At 45.0% G+C, this 18,338-nt stretch overlaps 1 protein-coding gene across 1 annotated transcript in view; it reads right to left on the reverse strand.

The window, feature by feature from the left end:
• MYRIP (myosin VIIA and Rab interacting protein) overlaps nt 1-9,498 on the reverse strand; it is a 262,226-nt gene extending 252,728 nt beyond the window's left edge. Inside the window, exon 1 of the mRNA XM_068404757.1 lies at nt 9,421-9,498. The gene's annotated coding sequence lies outside the window, so the exon portion shown is untranslated. The remainder of the gene's footprint in view (nt 1-9,420) is intronic.
• Between the last annotated feature and the right edge of the window lie 8,840 nt (nt 9,499-18,338).

Genomic DNA, 18,338 nt, shown 5'->3' on the forward strand with positions numbered 1-18,338 from the left:
TGCTGTCATGTCCTCAGTGCCACCTCGCCAAGGCAGAGGGGTGTGAAAGCAGCATTTGATTATTTCCTCTAGCGAGAGCAGGCTACTTCTTTCACGGGTTGCAGGGAGGGAAAACTTGACCACATTTTCCATAGCACAGGCTCAAAAAGAACATTATTATCTCCCACATTAACTCAGAGAATAAGAAACAAGCCTGAGAGAGAACGTGAGGATGGCAGAGGATTAAAATTCTAAAGTTTTTGTCTCCCCGGAGCTGATCTGGGCTTAATCCATAATTTAACAGCAGAATTTGGCCCAAAGCATCACTGTCCTGTGGGGCTGTTACACGATTCATACGGTGGGTACTTTGGTCACTTAAGTGGTACCCACTTAAACCAGGTCGTCGTTAGCAAAACCACAGAGATTATGTTAAAAAGTAAACCCAGGGCTACCCGCACAGGTGCTTGCAAGGAGATTTCACCCCCTTTTCAAAGAATTTCCATTAACTGGCAAAAGTTCAAAAAATAATAATTTGTGCTAGAGAAAGTCTAGCACTGAGGCAGTCCAATCTACAGAATATTCAGAACTTTATCAAGACCTAATTAGTTAAGATTCTTCCTATGCTTACAAACACCCATATATTTACAGCTGAACCCAACCTATCAGATAAAGGTTTAAAAAAATGTTCAGTGACAGGAAGATGAATCTAGCCAAATCCAGGCTAAAAGGAAGGAGAACGTTTCTTCAACATTGATCATTGGAACAAGGCGGCTCACAAAGTGCTGAATCTTAACTACGCGAAGTCCTTAGCTTTTCAGCAGAGACTTGAGTTCAGTCAAAAAATTAATGCATTAATTAATAAGTAAAATGAAATTACATGACCTACGTGATGGGGAAAGTCAGATTCAAGGATCATAATGATTCGTCCAGCATTTACCTGGACTGATCCTGGCCTCTCTGAGGGTCAGGATTAGGACCTTTGCCAGGAGATGTTTTTCAGGGGTGGGAGGTCCTCAGCCTCTGGCTGCAGTGGGAAGCCCTCTGTGAAGGGCCCCAACAGGACTTCTGTTTGCTCAGCACCTGCCCATTCATACATATTAATTTACAGCATCCAATTGTGAAAACCTGTTCTCCCTTAACAATCTGGGAACGGCACAGACTCAGGATTTCTGCCATTCCCACAGAGACTATTTCTAAAATTTATCCTATGCTACGTCTATGCAGGTTTCTACAAAAATATTCATCTTTTTTCAGTGGTCCATAGGTAAGTCTTCTTTCTGGAGATGCAACCAGACGCTTAGATATTAACTATTTCAAAGAGAAACAATGTGAAACTGGAGCCAGGTGTCTGTATTTGTGAATGCCCTGAGATATATACATTTAACCATTGATAAGAGAAAAAACAAACATCTTCTGATGCTTTATCTGGAAGCAGCGGTCAGATTACAAGAGGCAACACTCAAAATTAAAGACTGAAGAGTGGTTTGTGACACGAACCACAAAAGGAAGAGGATGATGAGGACAGACACACCTCTCTGGGCTCCCTGGTCCCTACACTGTGTGCAGGGATATTTGATATTGCATTTCATACTTAAGCAGCAGATTGCCATAAAGGTGCAGCAATACAGGCCAAGACAAATTAACAGATGCTCTTTCTGCTTTTTCTGAGTCTCCTGGGGCAGGCAACTTTGGATTTAACTGCTGAAAAAGCAGTTAACCACAATCTGATGCCAGATGTTTAAGAATTGAGTGGGATTCTCCGGAAAGGGTTCCCACAGAGGAGAATCAGCACACAGCTTCAGGGATGACGGGCAGAGTCAGCAGAGTAGCAGCTTCCTCCCAGGACACAGAAATGGAAAGCAGCGGGGCAGAAAGGTGGAGGCTTCTGCCAGCTGCAGTCAAGAATGCTGATTTAAAAAAAGAAAAAAACCCACAAACAGCAACAGCGAAAAACCACTAGAGGTAAAAGCATTGTTTCCTTCACATATAAAACACAGGGAGGCAGCACAAAGTGCTGGCAAGTGGAACAAAAACAATCCCACGTAAGCAGAAGCGGGGAGACGAGCCAAAAATGTGCTTTATGTTTGCAGAATTTATTTAAATCCATGAGTCTTCTCGTAATTTAAATCCACGGAGATTCTCCCTCCCCAGGAAGCTAATTAAACTACACAGCATGTTTTATTAGCTAACAAGAAGCCTGTATCTTCTATGGGCCTATGAAAAACCCCATGAAAGCTAGGCTATCACAAGCAAGCGCTGCACACACAGTGCTGATGTGGCCAACACATACTGCTGTGTAATATCAAACACACCAGTACTTCTCAAATGTGTTTCTCAGCTTTCAAAGCCTTTTTTTGTTTTTTAAATTTCAGTTTCCATCCATTTCCACCCCATGCAGATGATTATTTTCCACTCAACTGGCCAGTTGCAGGCACAGCTGACACCACTCCGTACGGGGGACATTGCCACTCCGTAGGCATCTATGCAATAACCAAAAGAATAATTCTGGATCGCATCTGCTCGAATACAGGCAGAACTGGCAGCGGTGGATCCGCAGCCACCTGAGTTTGGGATGGAAAAAACACACAGAGAGAGTGGCTTTCGTGCTGTCCCCTTCCCTACGCCCCTGCAGATACGGGGTAGATCCTGCCCTAGTGCAACTCGGTCTCAGCCGCTGGCAGTGGTGGAGATGCGCCTCTTTGTCCAGGCCTCACAGACCAGGTCAGATCAGCCTGTACTCCCTGGCTGGCTGGGGTAAGAGTGATGAGGCGGGATTTTTAAGAAATCTAGTCTTTCCAAGGTGTAGTGATGGACTAAGATGCGTGGTACAGAAAAACAGCTGGTGGCTGAAAGAAGTCTTGACTTAGTTTTGTTTTTCAGAAAACCTTGCCTCTCATTTTGACCAGTTTCTCCAGCTTAGATCAGCAGGCCTGACCATTAACCACCATGCTAATTTTCACATGCCTTGGCTGCTGAGAGATTATTGTCACCTTCCCTGCAGGTCCCAAACCATCTCCTCCTCTCCCAGCGCATCAAGTGTAACAGCCCCATCCTGCCTTGTGTGTTAACAAACGGCCGCTCAGGCTGACCCCATCCTCCCCCTGCCAGCAGCCTTCCCCCCTGCGAGTGGGAACGGCGCCCGGGCAAAACCTGGAAACCTCAGCTGGGTTTTTCAAGCAAGCCAGACACACTAGAACAAGACTTGGCTCTCTCTGGGGCAGAGACCTTTTGTTGTGCTCCCAGCACAGCACACTGCCAACCAGCTCAGTTTCTCAGTACTACAACAATAGAAAAGTATTGATAATACTAGTACTGTTACAAGTGTAAAAAGCGTGTGCATTAAGGTCCTGACCTCACCATGCCAGTTTTGCCTTTTTTTTAAGCACCCTGCATAGATATGAACATGGGTACATATATGCAATACATTATCTTTCCGTGGCCTAATATGGAAGAACTTACAAACAACAGAAAATAATTTGTGCATCTTTTCACCCCACAAAATTGTTTTCAAACATTTGAGGAGGGAAAGAAAGAAAACCAGGATGCAGAGCGAGTCTTTCCAATAATTTCCTCTTTTCTCACTCTAACCTGCAAGTGCCACAGGGAAACTTCTCCCGAGAAAGAGATGCATCTGCATTAAATGCACTCAACTATGATCAGAGGTTCAGTTTTTCTCTCTACTGAGAGCCAGGAAGCACCTCACAGGGCACGCTAGACAGCATGTATTTTGAAATATGGGATACTGTAATTATTTCTATTCCATTTTAAGAATACATCAATAGTCAGGTAGCAAATACTCCCTCCACGGTAAAATGGAGGAAGAGCCAAATAGCTTGTTTAAAATTCAACACGTCAGCCAGAAAAAGTGCAGCCAGAGAGAAAAGGCTGTGCGTTTCTGCTAACTGCCTCAAAAGAAGACAGAAGTCAGGCACAGGCCACATCAGAGGTGACAGCAACGACCCAGAGTGAATCCTGCCCAGCCAGCTTGCAGAAACCTGCATCCTCGCTGCTGGGGCCAAGACCCGCAGCCAACAGCCCACACCTCGCCCCGTACCCAAGCACCAGTAAGACAGCAGCTTTCCTTCCTTCGGGGGAATAAAGCGACTTCTCTCTTTCATATGGTGCAGGGAAGTGAATTTATTGATACTTGTAAGTGTCCAAGTATTGCAGGCGTAGTACAGTGCCTAGAGAGACAACTAATACCCTCAACTTTCCCGACCATCTATAAAACTGGTTCTTTTTGTGTTACCCCCATATCTAAATTCAGGCTGGGAAGCCTGAAAATAGTTTTCCCTAATATTAACAAAAGTGCCTAGCTGAGCTATGGGCTTGAATATATTACAGTGATTTATTAATGATCTCTCTTAAAACCCCTGATGTTACTCTGCACTCCAGCCCAGCTCTGGCCAGCATTCCCAAAGTACAGCTGTCTGCAGAAGCACACAACTAACACAGCGAGGCAGCACGGGTATCTGTGGATACGCTTACGACCAGGTTTCCAACACCGAATAGGAACGATAATGGTCTTTTGCTGTTCAGTCCAACAAGCTCACGTATACACTTTAAACCTTTAGGCACCATTTAGGTCCTCACACTTACATATGAATCACAACGTTATTTTCACATGCATGAGATAGAGGTATATACACACACAAACATATATATACCCACAGCAAGGAATTTTCAAGAACTCAGAAGAATAACTTTTCTGTTTTGCATTTCTGCAAGTCTTGAGAAGAATCTCCAAAGCACTTCACATCACAGCGAGTTGGTTGCACACATACCAGAACTCGTGATAAGCAGCTTAGGAAGAAATAAATGCAGATAAAAGGACAATACATCCCACCACTATGAACATCAAAATTAAAAATGCCAAGAGCTTTCTGGCCAGCTCACAAGACATCCTTACATCCATACTATTGTTCATGTCCCTACTGACACTCACACTTTACACTCTGAATGTAAAGCTGAGCGCTTCATGCTCACCGTGAAGGTAACTGCAGCGCTCCTTGTGATGGTGTAATTCCCCACGGCTGCTTTGTACCGACTGCTTTCACTCCAGCATAATACTTTTTGGAGAGCAAATTAACAAAACACAACACTTCATAATATGCTTATTTCCTCCAAATGATATTGAAAAGCCAAGAGGTGCCCCAGCGTACTCTTGCTTGCACTCCAGCACAGTGGTATGATCCATGGGCTTTTGAGGCACACATTTCTTTTTGGCATGGGGATTGAAAACTTGTGATTTGTTACCAGTGGAGTTGCTCGTGATGGGAAAGTGTCATCGACTGCCGGGAGGGGGTTTCTTGTACTCATTTTTCTCATGACTTAGGATATAATGGTCTTTTTTTTCCTTCAGTCTTATACACATTTAAACTTTGTCTTCTGTTAGCTGATACAATAACACACATTTATACCAGTTACCTTTTTATTAAATGTGACTGAATACACGTTTTGAAAGTCAGGTGTCCAGTCTCCTCAAGGCAATCTCCTTCTCACCCCACCCTGTACCTTTCACAAAGCTGACATTTAGAAATCGATTCTTTTCAAAACATCTTTTTACAGATCATCCAGGAGAGTTTTCTGATTTCACACAGGATCTGCATTGTGCTTTCAACTGCTGCTCCTGGTTCTTACTCCTGCAATTTTCGTGCATGAAATCATTCTGCTAAATTCTGCTCGTTGTTCTGCTGAAGTCTTACACGAACAAAAATATCAAAAATAAGGATTTTTTTTTTTAAACACTGCTTGAAATAGATGTCTTTGCTTACTCAAAATTGCAAGAAGTAGTAACAAAAATGGATACAGCTGAGTCAGGCTAATCAGAAACTCAAGGGAGTGAAGAATTGCAGCCTGAACTCCATCCTGGCAGCTGCTGCTGGTGATAAACCCAGTGATGAAGTATGCTCTGTAAAGAAGAGGATGGACTTTATCTGTAGGGATTTGGGAGGGCCCCTCTGACAGACAGAGATACTTTTAAAAGGTGTAAATCTGTCCAAGCAACTTTGGAGGGGCCTGAAGTTTTGCACGTAAGCATCCTCCTTTTAGCTGGTAAATATCACAGTTTTTCTTCCATTTTTCTTGTCCGAAATCTTACTCTCCTGTTAACGATATCCTGATTTTCCTTTAAAAATGTCTTGGCTGTTTGATTTTTATAGATTGATAACTACACAAATCTACTGCTGTAATCATTCCCTTTCCTCTGCATTTATAGCTTTGCATCCATTAGGTCTGCATATGTATCTTCAAACAGGAACTGCAATCTCTGAATTTCTTGACAGAGCAATCTAATGTTTATAATTTATATTTTTTTTATAGTAGCAACATTTCATTCCCAGTAAATTACCAACTTGTTATCAGTGAGTGCAGTAACACAGCTCAACTCTATTCACTGAGAAGCAGCAAGAATCCTCCTTTTACTTGAGGATGTAATGAAACCCACGTGACGTCAAGAAGTCATCTAAAACCTGTTGAGATAGCACCGATTTGCAGCATCTGGGGGAGGCAGAGGTCAAAAGTGAAAGCCCACTGGAACAGTGCAATGCCATCAGTGTCAAATATTAAAGGCTTTGTGGCAAATATTTCTCAGATCCATACATCCATAGTGGGACAACTCACATGACTGGAGGATTGCGATGGATGGCTGTAGGCTGTTTCGTAAAGACAGGGAAGAAAAGGAGGAGTCACACTCTATGTTAAGAACTTTGAATGGATAGAAGTCAACTATGGTGATTTTGGAAGTGATCAGAGAGGTCTTCTCCAAGGGGGATCTTACAGTAGGCATCTGCTACCAACCTCCAAACCAAGATGATAAGGCCAGCGAAGCCGTATTTGGGTCACTTAAGCAAACTTCGGGTCAAGTGAGCCTGGCTCTTATGGGTGAATTCAACTACCCAGACATTTGTCTGGTATTCAGCAGGGAAATATCTTAATAACAGTGTTATGAATTCCTCAGTTAAGAAATTGCAATTTAACAAAAACAGGAATTTGGTCCTCCTTAGAAATCTCCAGCAGGAGGAACATGTTCTCACTCAACCTGTGGCATCAAAAGGAATAGATAATGTCACTGGTGAAACACTATGTAAAGGCAATGCGTTGCTGACAGTCTCAAGTATGCCACAGCGTGCAAATCTTTATGGAAAGACAGGCTCATGAACCCAAAGGTGGGAGATAAAAACTGCAAATAAACATGGGTAAATCACAAATCTGGGAATGAGAAGACCAAAGCTGAAGACCTTCATTGGCCTTCTTGAGCTCATGGTTTAACACCCTTCAGACTCAGTTTTTCTGTAGCGAAACAAGAATAAAGCTACATCCCTCCCAGGCACAATTTGCTTATATTTCCCTATAGAAACACAAAATAGATGAGCAGCAGTGTTCTGGTAAGTTAAAACACCACACCTTGGAAACTATTTTAGCATAACTTAACAAGATAAAAGCTTGAGTCTCAGGCAAACCCCAGAGGGACCCTTGAGTTTAGCAGGTCAAAAGGAAGGCCTTTCAAATCCCTTTCATATGCATAAAGGCAGGAGGTTCAGAGAAAGCTGTTTAAAATTCCATAAAGCCAACGAAAACAGTCTGGTGGTCGAGGGAGATAGGGATAGGGTTGAGGCTGGAAACAGCAGGTGCGATCAGCATTTCTCTCTGTCACATAGAGAGAACACTAACATCCTTTTTGCAAAGAAAAGGAGGGATTCAGAACTCCAGCCCAAACTAAAGGCTTACACTGTATACTAACAAATTGCCCCAGGAACAAGCCAATGCAGTTAGAGGAAAAACAACAACAAAAAACAAAATCCATTCTGCTTTCCACATAGAAGGTTGATATTTTAACCAACAGCGTTTTTTCTTCCTCAAATAACCTATCCTTCTACCTTTTGCATTTGGATCTTTGTGTCAACGTACTTCACCTGATCTCAAACTCACTCAACAGCAATTTAACAAATTAAGTTCCTTGTAATAAAAGTCTCCGATCAAAGAAGCAGCCAAAGAACTGGGCCAGTGCCTAGGTACCCAATAAAATTTAAAACATCAGGCTAAATTTCACTCTTGTTTCACTATCACAGGAGTCAAGTTTAACAGCAAGGCCTCAGCAATAACGTTAAGGCTAATCTGCCCAGTGAACACTACATTTCTTAGGTATTTGCCAGAAACAGAAGTTTTGCCAGCCCAACCCCAGCCTGCTTCAGCTGCTGGAACATCATGATTTGTCCTAGCTGGTAACTCAGCCCAAGATGATGGAAAACGTTGCTTGGACACACCTGCATTCAATTTTTGTTTCAAAGTTTCACAAAAAAAAATCCAGTTTCATTGCAATACTGAAAACCTCATCCATACCAGCTCAGTTTTAGTCTTAAACTGGATTTACCCACCTCAAAACCTGAATCCTCCAGAAGATGAAGTCAACATAAATACTTGTAAGTGTGAAAGAATATGAATGTGCTACGGTCCTGGTCATATGGTAGAAGAAACATGCAGATATGTTTTACATTATACACTTAATGCTGGACATGAAGTTTCAGAGCACCCAGTCCTACCAGAACTTACTGACTCTGGGATACTTTGAACAAAAGAAGATATATATATATATATACACATGTGTATACACACACATACAGTCACATATATATGTGTACTCACACAAATTAATAATAGGAATAAATTCTCACATCTCTAAACAAAGGGAGCTTTCTCACAAATCATCTAAAGGGAATAAATGCATCAGAAGATACTCAGTGACTTCAAATAAAATCCAGATAAAAGCAATAACTTTTCATAAGCCAATTATATCAGCAACACACCCTGGACTGGTAAAGGATAGGCTTTTATCTATCATTACACTTTTCTCAGTCAGTATTTAATAACACACAGTCATTTTAAATAATAAGCATGAAAACAACTAACACTTCAAAAGCACATAACTTTTGAGGATTTTCTTCCTTTGCCACTTATGTATTTAATTTGTTCATGAGACAAAAAGGCAAAAGTTTCCACTGAACCTGGGGAAAGTTTTGCTATGAACGACAATCTAACAAGATTTTCTCAAGACATGCTGGCCTGTTGCCTTAAGATTTGATAATAACATGCATTGGTGGTACATTTAAGGGAAGAAACATCATGAAAACAAATTAAAACAATTTAGAGAGACAGCTCAGAAGTTTTTCCTCAGACCAACAAGGACTCCAGGTACCTCTAAAACAGATCTTTCCAGCATCAGTAGAATTACACCAGAAACCAACAGGGTATTGTTTCATGCCTTGGTTGCCATAAGAGACCCAGACTCACCAGGTTTCTGAAACTATGCCTAACATAAAGCGTTCACATAGCACGGCTGAAGTCAGTTGGATTACTTAACTGCTTGAAAATAAATCCCGACGCACTCGCATAACTTCAGCTCCATATCTAAATACTTCTCTATTATTATGTTGAATTACTGACCTCAGATCGTAGTCTCAGCTCTTCTGCACAGACTGCCCGACTTGCAGAGCTCAGCTGTTGTGAATGCCTCGTCATCTCACCCTGCTGGGAAATAATGAGTTTATTTCCTTCCAGCCCCTCTCCCAGGAGTTTGGGGCTTTTCCTAACGATATTTGTGATAAGCGACTGTGAAATTCCTCAGGGTAATACTCCTAATAGATTTTTCTAATCTGTTTTTGTTACCAAGTGGGAATTCCAACCCCACATCTATTCTGTTAAACACAGGGGACACAAAAAAAGAAAAAAGAAAGAAAACATACCCTTCAATAGCAAGATGTTTAGTAATAGTCCTTAAAAAGAGAGACAGAATATAGGAAGCCTTCTATTAAGGACTTACACAACATGAAACTAACATTACAAAAGGCCTGGCATGTCAGTATGTATGTAATCTAGGATATGAGGAATGCTTAAGCCCATAAAACCCTCTCTTGCTTTCTTCACTTCCTTTCTGCTTTTTGAGGCTGCAGCTCTAATTCTACCTAAGAGAGCAGAAGATAAAGGTTTCAGGTTTTAATACACACCATATTTCTCTTGATTTAACACAACAGAAGGGGGAGAACCAGACTCTGCTACAGCCACCCTGGGGCATGTCACCAGCTTGCTGGACCCTATCTGGAGGGGTGGAAAAGAAAAAATGGGAAAGATAACAGCAACCAGAGAGGAGAAAAAACAGGAGGCAAAAACTCCTCATGGACTCCGTTCGCTGTGCACCCTAAGGAAATTATCCCTGAGTACTGCACCTGTCCCAGCACAGGTTATTTCTGCTGGTGCCAGCCCCAGGGGTGCCCTAGTGAAGCTGGGGTGGTGGCTACAGCCAGAGCTGGCACACTGCCTTTGGTCACCATTGAGATGAGGCTGAAGTGTGAAATCCTTTGGCCACTGGCTGATTAGCATGCTAGGAAATGTTTAGCATCCATCTCCCCTGGACATCTACCTCCCATCCAGCAATCACCATCTTAGCACCCAGAGGGACAGAGGAGGGGAGGGCTTTGGGGCCGAGGACCTGCACCGTGAAGTTCTCTAGAGGCTGAAAACCTGAAAGATGCTAATCCAGAGGCAATCACAGAAAGCATAAATCTGCTCTGATTAGTCCTCTCCCATGAGACTTCTGGAAAACATTTCCATCGCCATCCTCGACCAGAATTTTCCCCAGTTTTCCCAAAAGCACTCCCACCTCCTATGGAAAGTCACCCAGCTTGAAGAGAAGCTACTGACACAGGCGTCCCCCCTGCAGAGTGCCATGTGGTGGTGTATCTGAGAACTGGAGCCTTGAAAAAATTCAGGCAGAAGGCAAAACCGTACTTGGCTCTTGTAAAAGAAACTAATGTCCGACCCAGGGAGCTGTGCAGAGACAAGGGCATCACTCGATGGAAGGGACGTGCCTCCCCTTCATCCTTACTTCTGCCCGTTTGGCCCTTCAATTCCCCAACAGGACATCATTTTAATGGAATGATATTTCAGGTAAGAAAAAAAAAAAAAAAGGCAAAACCTTGGTTTGGGGTTTTGATGTTCTGGTTGTTTGTTTTTTTTTAATGTTTCAATAAGAAAATCTTTCCGTTTAAAATGCAGATTCTATTTAACCTAAGTGTCCTTTTTTCTACTCAGTTTTTCAGTTTGGCAGCCACCTTAAAGAGCCAGTTATCACTCAGCCCTGGTCATAGCTCCAGCTACGTGAGACCCATGAAGCCCAGAGGTGAGCACGGTGAGCGTCTTCTCTAAATAAAATGGGTATGGCACCAGCGGAGTCACTAGGGTGTGAAATGTAGTGCTGCTTTCAAATGTGGAGACGGCTCTCTAGAAACACCCACGGGGGTTATGGCAAGCATAAAAAGGGCTTCTATTAAATGAAATATTTTAACTCAGTACCATGTCTGGTCTGCCACACATCCTTGAGTCGTGCCACCAAGGAGATCAGGCCGTCAGCCTGTTCACCCCTCACACAGGCGAGGTCTCCGTTACCCTCGAGGGCCAGGCCCTGGCATCCCTGCAGCTGCCGCCTCACCTCGGCTGAGGGCCCCGCCGAGCGCACACCGTCCCTGGGCTGTGCTCTTGCCCCGACGGGCGGAGGCCGCCCCCGCCCGCGCAAACTGACCGATCCGCTGACGGGAACTCCCGGGCCCGGCCGGGTCCGAGGCCTCACCCTCGGGCCGCCCTCACCTCAGTCGCTGCCGCCTGACCAAACAGAAGCGGGAGAGCAAATCTGCTGAAATGGAGCAATTTGCTGCCACAAGAGGGAGGTCCCGTCGCACCGCAGCTGGGCTCACTCACCTCAGCTGCATGGGGCAGCACCAGCCTCTTCCACCCGCCTGCCATGAGAGCCTGGCAGCCGTTCGCTGCTCTTCCCCTCCTGTTTCTCGAGCCCATCTCGCACGTGAAGGATGCCATCCCCCTGAAACGCTCTCCCTTCCCCTACCACCTCACTGCGCCTCTTCCCTGCCTGTGGAGAAGCTGTCCAGGGCCAAGGGCTAAAAGGCATTTTGATTGTACATCACTGCTGACCTGGGCCAGATCTCAACCAGCTAGGAGTGTACTAGGAGCACATTACACACAAGCAATGCTGCCTTCTGAGGAGCAGAAGGGCAGTACGACTCTTGTGAGCAGTTGTCACAGTTTAAGGCTGGGCCAGCTATTAAACCTGTGGCAGATGCTCTCTATTAACCCTCCTCCCCTCCTTCACAAGGGAAAGGGAAAGGGAGAGAGACTGACGGGTTGGAAAGTTAAAACAGTTTTAATAAACTATAATAATGAAAAAGAGTATAACAATAATAATAGAAATAATCAAATATATACAAATATATATAAAACCAAAATCGAACTCCCCCAATGTCGGTCACGTCACCACCAGCACTGCAGGGCAGGCTCCGGGAAGGCCCAGGCTTACAAAACCTGCACAAATTCTCCCCTATTTTCTCTTTTTGACCTTGGAAACTTCACAACCTTCATTTATGGAATCATTAACTCTTCAGATAGGGAGTGATGGGTTGAAAAAAATGTTGTGCAATATCCGTTCCCTACAAAGAGTGTGGGAGATGGGTAGGGGTTTCTGTCTCTGGTTAGAAATCAAAATGGTTTTCCCAGTGCCACTTAGTTACTCACAGTGCCAGCACCACAGAGCCATGGTGCACACCACTTTTCAGATGAACTAGAGCCTCCTGCCCTCGAACTCTGTCCCCAACAAGGCCAGCAATGAGGAGGGATGATACAGGGGCAATACACATCATCTGACCAGCACTACTGCCAAACACCTACGTGCCACCTTGGAGAGCACTGACCAGCTTGTGTGGATCCAAGATGACTCCAAGCATGTGCTTAGCTTAAGATGTGGAGTCAGTGAAGATGGCAGTGAGGTGGCAGACACAGGCTTGTATTTTGCCCTAGGCTGGGGTCTTAATAACTGCAGTGTGTCCCTTAAGGCTGCTGCTAAAGAGGTGCTCTGTTCTCATACAGCAGGGTGATGTAAGCATCATTTTTAAAAAATAAAAAGATGATAATTTATTACCGGCTTCTACGTGATAAGAAGCAATGGAAGACTGAGGGGCTGTGTCCTGTGATTGATCTGACGTTCAGAGATACCTCTCCAAGCTGGCACAGCTCCAGGACTTGCCAGTGCACATCCTCCCCCTTTTTTGGTTTAATTCTTCCTGACAGGCCACCTGAATCAGCAGCCCTCTGGCAGTAACTGTTCTTCAGCGAAAACACAGACATGTACAGAGCTCCTTCCTGGGAAACTCCCAGCTCTGCCTTGAGGCATGAGGTGAGTGAAAGCCAAAGGGAGAACAGTATGAAGTAACAACAAGAAATAAAAAAGCGATAGCTCTGCCTCTGAGGACCTCGTGCTCCCTCCTGCCCTGGGTTATTATTCAGATAAAGGTTATTTCCACGGGCAAAGCACGAGCTGGCAAGGCACTGAGTCGAGTATCCCGAGCACCATTAGATTACTCTCGTGCAATTTCTTCCAGTGGGACTTCATTGTCCTTACAAGTAACTAATGCCCACACCGCACAAACAGCACAGGACATGTGTTTGGCACCATTTTACTGCCTCCAGCCATAGTCCAGACCCACTGTTCTGTATGGGAGCCAGAGGATTATTTTCAGAGACTGCAAAAAGCTCAGAAATTTCTTTGCCAGATTATATTAAATTAATGAGACTGTCTACCCACATGTTTGCAGCGAACTCTGCTGACGAGTCTTTCCTTTCTGAGCGTTTCCATGCTGCTCTGTCAGAGGTCACTCCAGAGCCTTGTACCAAAGTACAGAGAAACACTGCAGCATTGCAGAGACTACCTGAGGGTGAGGATGACCTCTGCATACATATATGCTCAGGTTATCATATAGCCCATGCCAGATTTCCATGGCTTAGTCAGCAATTTTTTTGGCAAAGTAAAGCCCAGATTTTGGTCAAAAGCCAGATTGTATCACAGCTGAGCTGGATCCAGTTTTTTGAAGCATACCTGCGAGACCCTGGAAAACACGATTATGTTGTTTAAAAAAAAAAAAATATTTTCCTTAACAGTCAGTCCAACAGAACTGAGTCAGTGTTGGGAAGTGAGCTCTAACTTTTAAATGTCTGTCTCAATATATCACTAGAGTTGGATCCAGCAATTTGCAAGTTTTAGGTCCTCATCAAAATATCCACACACAGGTCAGGTGTTATTGTTATTACTGAAAAACCTTCTCAAGTAAAGATTACTTATAGATGAGATGAATATTGAACAAATGTAATCCATGGATTAATTAGCTAAAGCCCTATGTTAATCAGAAAGCAAGAAAGGGAGAAACACTAGCTCATTAAGCATTTACAAGCATGTTATGTGTGCTTCCAGGATTCAGTTACCCTCTCTCCATAACACAACTGCTTTTTATTTAACACTTGGAGGTGTGTGAGAAGTCCAGTGTCCTCCTATGTTAAAACTCCAAACTGTCAAATTATACAGCGTTAGTCACCAGCGTGAGGAGAAACAAACTAAATGGTACAGGACAAAAAATCAGCGCTACAACTCCACAAATTGATCCACTCAGCATCCAAAGTCTGACATTTACATAAGTAATAGCTGGATTCGTGGTCGTGCATGACTTATTCATACCTTGTATGGAACAACTCAAAAGTAAAAGACTAACCCATTAATCCCCCCCGATCCATAATCCTAAGAAATCATAAACCCTGCAAGACACTTTATCCCCTTACGAAAATCGGGCTCATAAACTGAGGATGGCACCATGCTCAGTGTTGAAGAATGGCAGCATTTCCCCGTTGTACGGCGACGCAAGCTCAGGCCAACCCTACACAGAGCTATTTCGGGATCTGTCATCTGTTTGATGCACACACAGAGACAAGGGAAGTCCTCACGTGCGGCCTCTCAGCACACAAGATGTCTCGTTTCTCTCCCAGGCCTGCCATCCTTGGAGGTTGTTGCAAAGTTTTTGTATATGTTTCTTTTAACTAAACACCTTCTATCTTCAAAGACGTGTGTCAAAAGGACATGAAATAAAGTATATTTTTCTTACTTCAAATACAGCATTTCATAGAATATCCCACCTTGAGTTTTTTCCCTGAATATTTCAATGTTGCATATAAACAGCTATATGTTTTTTTTCTTTAAACTTCCTCTTTTTGACCAACAATCTTCAGTGTCCAGCCCACTTGAAATGCACTACAAACACAGTATCACGCAGGCAAAAAGAGCCCAGAGGTACAGCGAGATCTCCACCAGCCTGATTCTGGGGGGAAATGACAAATCTCTAAGTACTTACCAAAAATCACAGTAGGCAAACAAGGCTTGCAAGTCTGTGGCTTGGCCTAACCATGCTGCACTTGATCTCAGCTTGCATGACCCCACTTTGTTGCACTGAACCCCATTCCTGGAAGCTCCCCAGGCTCACCTGCCCGGCCTGTCTTCTGCATCACACCTCTGGCACTGCCTGACCCACCTCAAAAGAGACGGTGGCTCTGCCCCTGCCCCCCGAGGATATGTGCCACAAAGGACAAAGACCCCGAGGTTTCCACCATCCTTGTGTGGCCGCACATCAGCCTCAGGCGGACCCTCGCTTCTGGAGGAGGAAGACGGCATCAGCTGGGGTGGGTTATTTTGTTTATGCACATCTTGAGACTCGAAGGCAAAGGGAGCAGCAGATCATACACAAAGCGGTTTGTTGTACCATAGGCCAAGTCTGAAAGGTGACGTAGGGGTTTCTCCTTAGGGGTAAGTGCTTGAGCAGCCACTTTAGTAACCCTCTTCATTAGGAAATAATCGCCAGCCATTATGCACCTCCCTCCTCTCCATGTCATGGAGTCCAACCAAGCTGGCAGTGTGAAAGATAACAATCCCTACCCATTGCTGCCACCCAGACTATAAGAGTGCATTTTGTCAGGGTCAATCTTACTACATTTGACCGTGTAGGTATGGGGGGAAGCAACATCCATAGAGAGCTTGCTGCTAATGCCTTCAGCCACTGAACAGCCATACTGATGTGTTGCCTCACAAGCACCATACAGTACAGCCACCATTGCTGCTCTGTCCCGTACACTGGGATCCCTCAGCTATCACCCCCTCCTACAGCGTGGAGTGATCTCACCCCCTACCCCATCACAACCTTGCCACCACCTCCATGAACTGGAGTGCAAGATTATAAAATTGAAGGATGGGAGTTTTGGCTGGAAGCAAGAGGCAGAGGTATTACCCAGCCACACATTTTGGTGTGTCGGCACCCCGTGAGCTGCCGTTCTGGGAGGCAGAGTACTTCTTAGGAAGGGGGTACACAGGTCTTGAAGATGCAGCAAACTGCAGCAAAATGAATCTGCAGTCCCCATCGCTTTTCAAAATCAGGTACTCGGTACCTGTGGGTATGCCAAGTGGCACAAGCAGGTCTGGACCCTACGGCTGCCCCAGCTGCAGTGCAGATGATGGGTGAATTACTGGCCATGTGGTGGGGTAGAAACCAGGACACTCAACTTGCTCCTTCCTGAAGGATTTTGCATACGTCTGGCAACGAGAGGCTCCCATGAGCATACCCTGAGCATGCAAGCAGCATCTGAGTATGCCTTGGTGGAGAAGAAGGGTGTCCTGAGGCAGCAGCAGTGCCATCACAGAGCACAGTATTGCAGGGGTGTGATGGGCATCCACACCCTTTTGTTTCTTACCACCCGATTCTCCAGAAACCTGGCTTTCATTTAACAAAGAAAATGAAATCCCTAGATCCTCTGTTTGGGAAAGAGATGCTTAGGGCTAAGGCTTGAGGCAACTGAAGTAGCCTGCAGAAAATTGTTCCAGTAGCCTCCAGCAACTGCGGATTGCTCCGTTTTGCCTGAAGCAGTATTAATGCAATGACCTAGTGATCACACTTGGAACAGCTTTTCAACCTACCACATCAGCACGTAGGGTTATAGGTGAAACTTTTTGACTGGGAAGACCTTCAAAAACGGCTACTGCTGTCTTCAGCCCCAGTCAGACCCACTGGTGTGGGGAACACACAGCAGAAATGCCCTGTGTAATGAACTTGTAGGGTTGGAGTTGTTAATAATGTATGGGCATATACCGTACATCATTATGTATTTAGCTCAGGCGAGCTGAGCTGAAGTCAAAGGCAGATCAAACAATCCATGAGACTGGACTTAAAGTACATGAAAGGTGCCTTTGGACCAAAATTCAGTGACCAAAAAGCAGAGAGTTGTTCAGGCTGGCACCTCCTCCAGTGCTGCACCAGACACAGAGCAGGAGTCACCTGCAAGAGTCACTGGTGGCAGCAGCCTCAAATTGATCTCTACAACATTCCTCTCCTTCAGGAGGGAAGGGGAGAATTAACCCTCTCCCTGCCAACACTTGGAAAAAAGTCTTTGTGTATTGTCACCACCACAGGTCCCCCCCAAAGGATGCCCACACGAGCCATGGGTCTGCAGCAAACTTCATGGATGGCGTGAGGGCAAGCTTTCCTCTTCGGAAACCACTCCAGCGCAATCTGCATGCCTGCAGGAGAAACCCTGTGCTGGGGATGCACCGGCTCCCCAAGGAAGCTACAGAAGGGGCAGATGCTGCAGGTTTTACACCGGAGATTGCTCAGACAAACCTGCCCTTGGCCCACTGAAAGACTGCAAGCTGCAGCGTGCAATACAATACTTTGCGGTACTAAAGGACCTTCCGAATGAGGGTCTAGCATTAATTAATTAAGCCTCAGAGCACCTAGGAGGAAAATCTATCCTATTTTACCAGCAAGTGCAATGAGTATGCAAAGGTCACACAGAATAGAGGAGCAAAGGAAAGAGAGATCCCAGTGTCCTGACTCCTGACTCCTTGCTGCATCTCATTGCTCATGAGTCCCCTACAAAGGACACACATGGAGGACAAAAGGTGACTCACAGCCGTGCCCAAGGGGCACCACATTGAGAGGTTTAATAAGGTGCAGGAGAAGGACTAACAGGGTTACACAGATTGACGCAGGTCAGTAAAGAATATGGCATTAAGAAAATTGATCCTTTCAAAGCCTCCAGCCACATGCTTATGTCAGAACCAGACGTGACTTGTGTCTGTGTTTCATACGATACCACCAAGTATCCACCAAAGGGCTTTCCTTCATGTTTAAATAATGAAATGCAACGTAATGCCAACAGGCGCTTTTTTCACCGGGAGAAGGGAGCAGAAACGGAAGGGTTTGGGTAGGCTGAGGCAGAGCCCAGGTCTTCTCTGCCTCTCCCACCCCTCCCTGCCCTCCCCTGCCCACATGGCTCGCAAGCAGGAGGTGACTGGTGGCTGGATGTGCCCGTCTGTCTGCAGTGCCGAGGAGACAAGCACATGGGCACTGGAAGAGAGAGTAACCCACATATGACGGGGGTGTGCGTGTGCAGCATAGCAGCTACGGTGTCTGTGCAAAAGACGGGAGGCTGTC

Source organism: Nyctibius grandis, chromosome 7 (genome assembly GCF_013368605.1).
Source record: "Nyctibius grandis isolate bNycGra1 chromosome 7, bNycGra1.pri, whole genome shotgun sequence".
Classification (NCBI taxonomy): domain Eukaryota; kingdom Metazoa; phylum Chordata; class Aves; order Nyctibiiformes; family Nyctibiidae; genus Nyctibius; species Nyctibius grandis.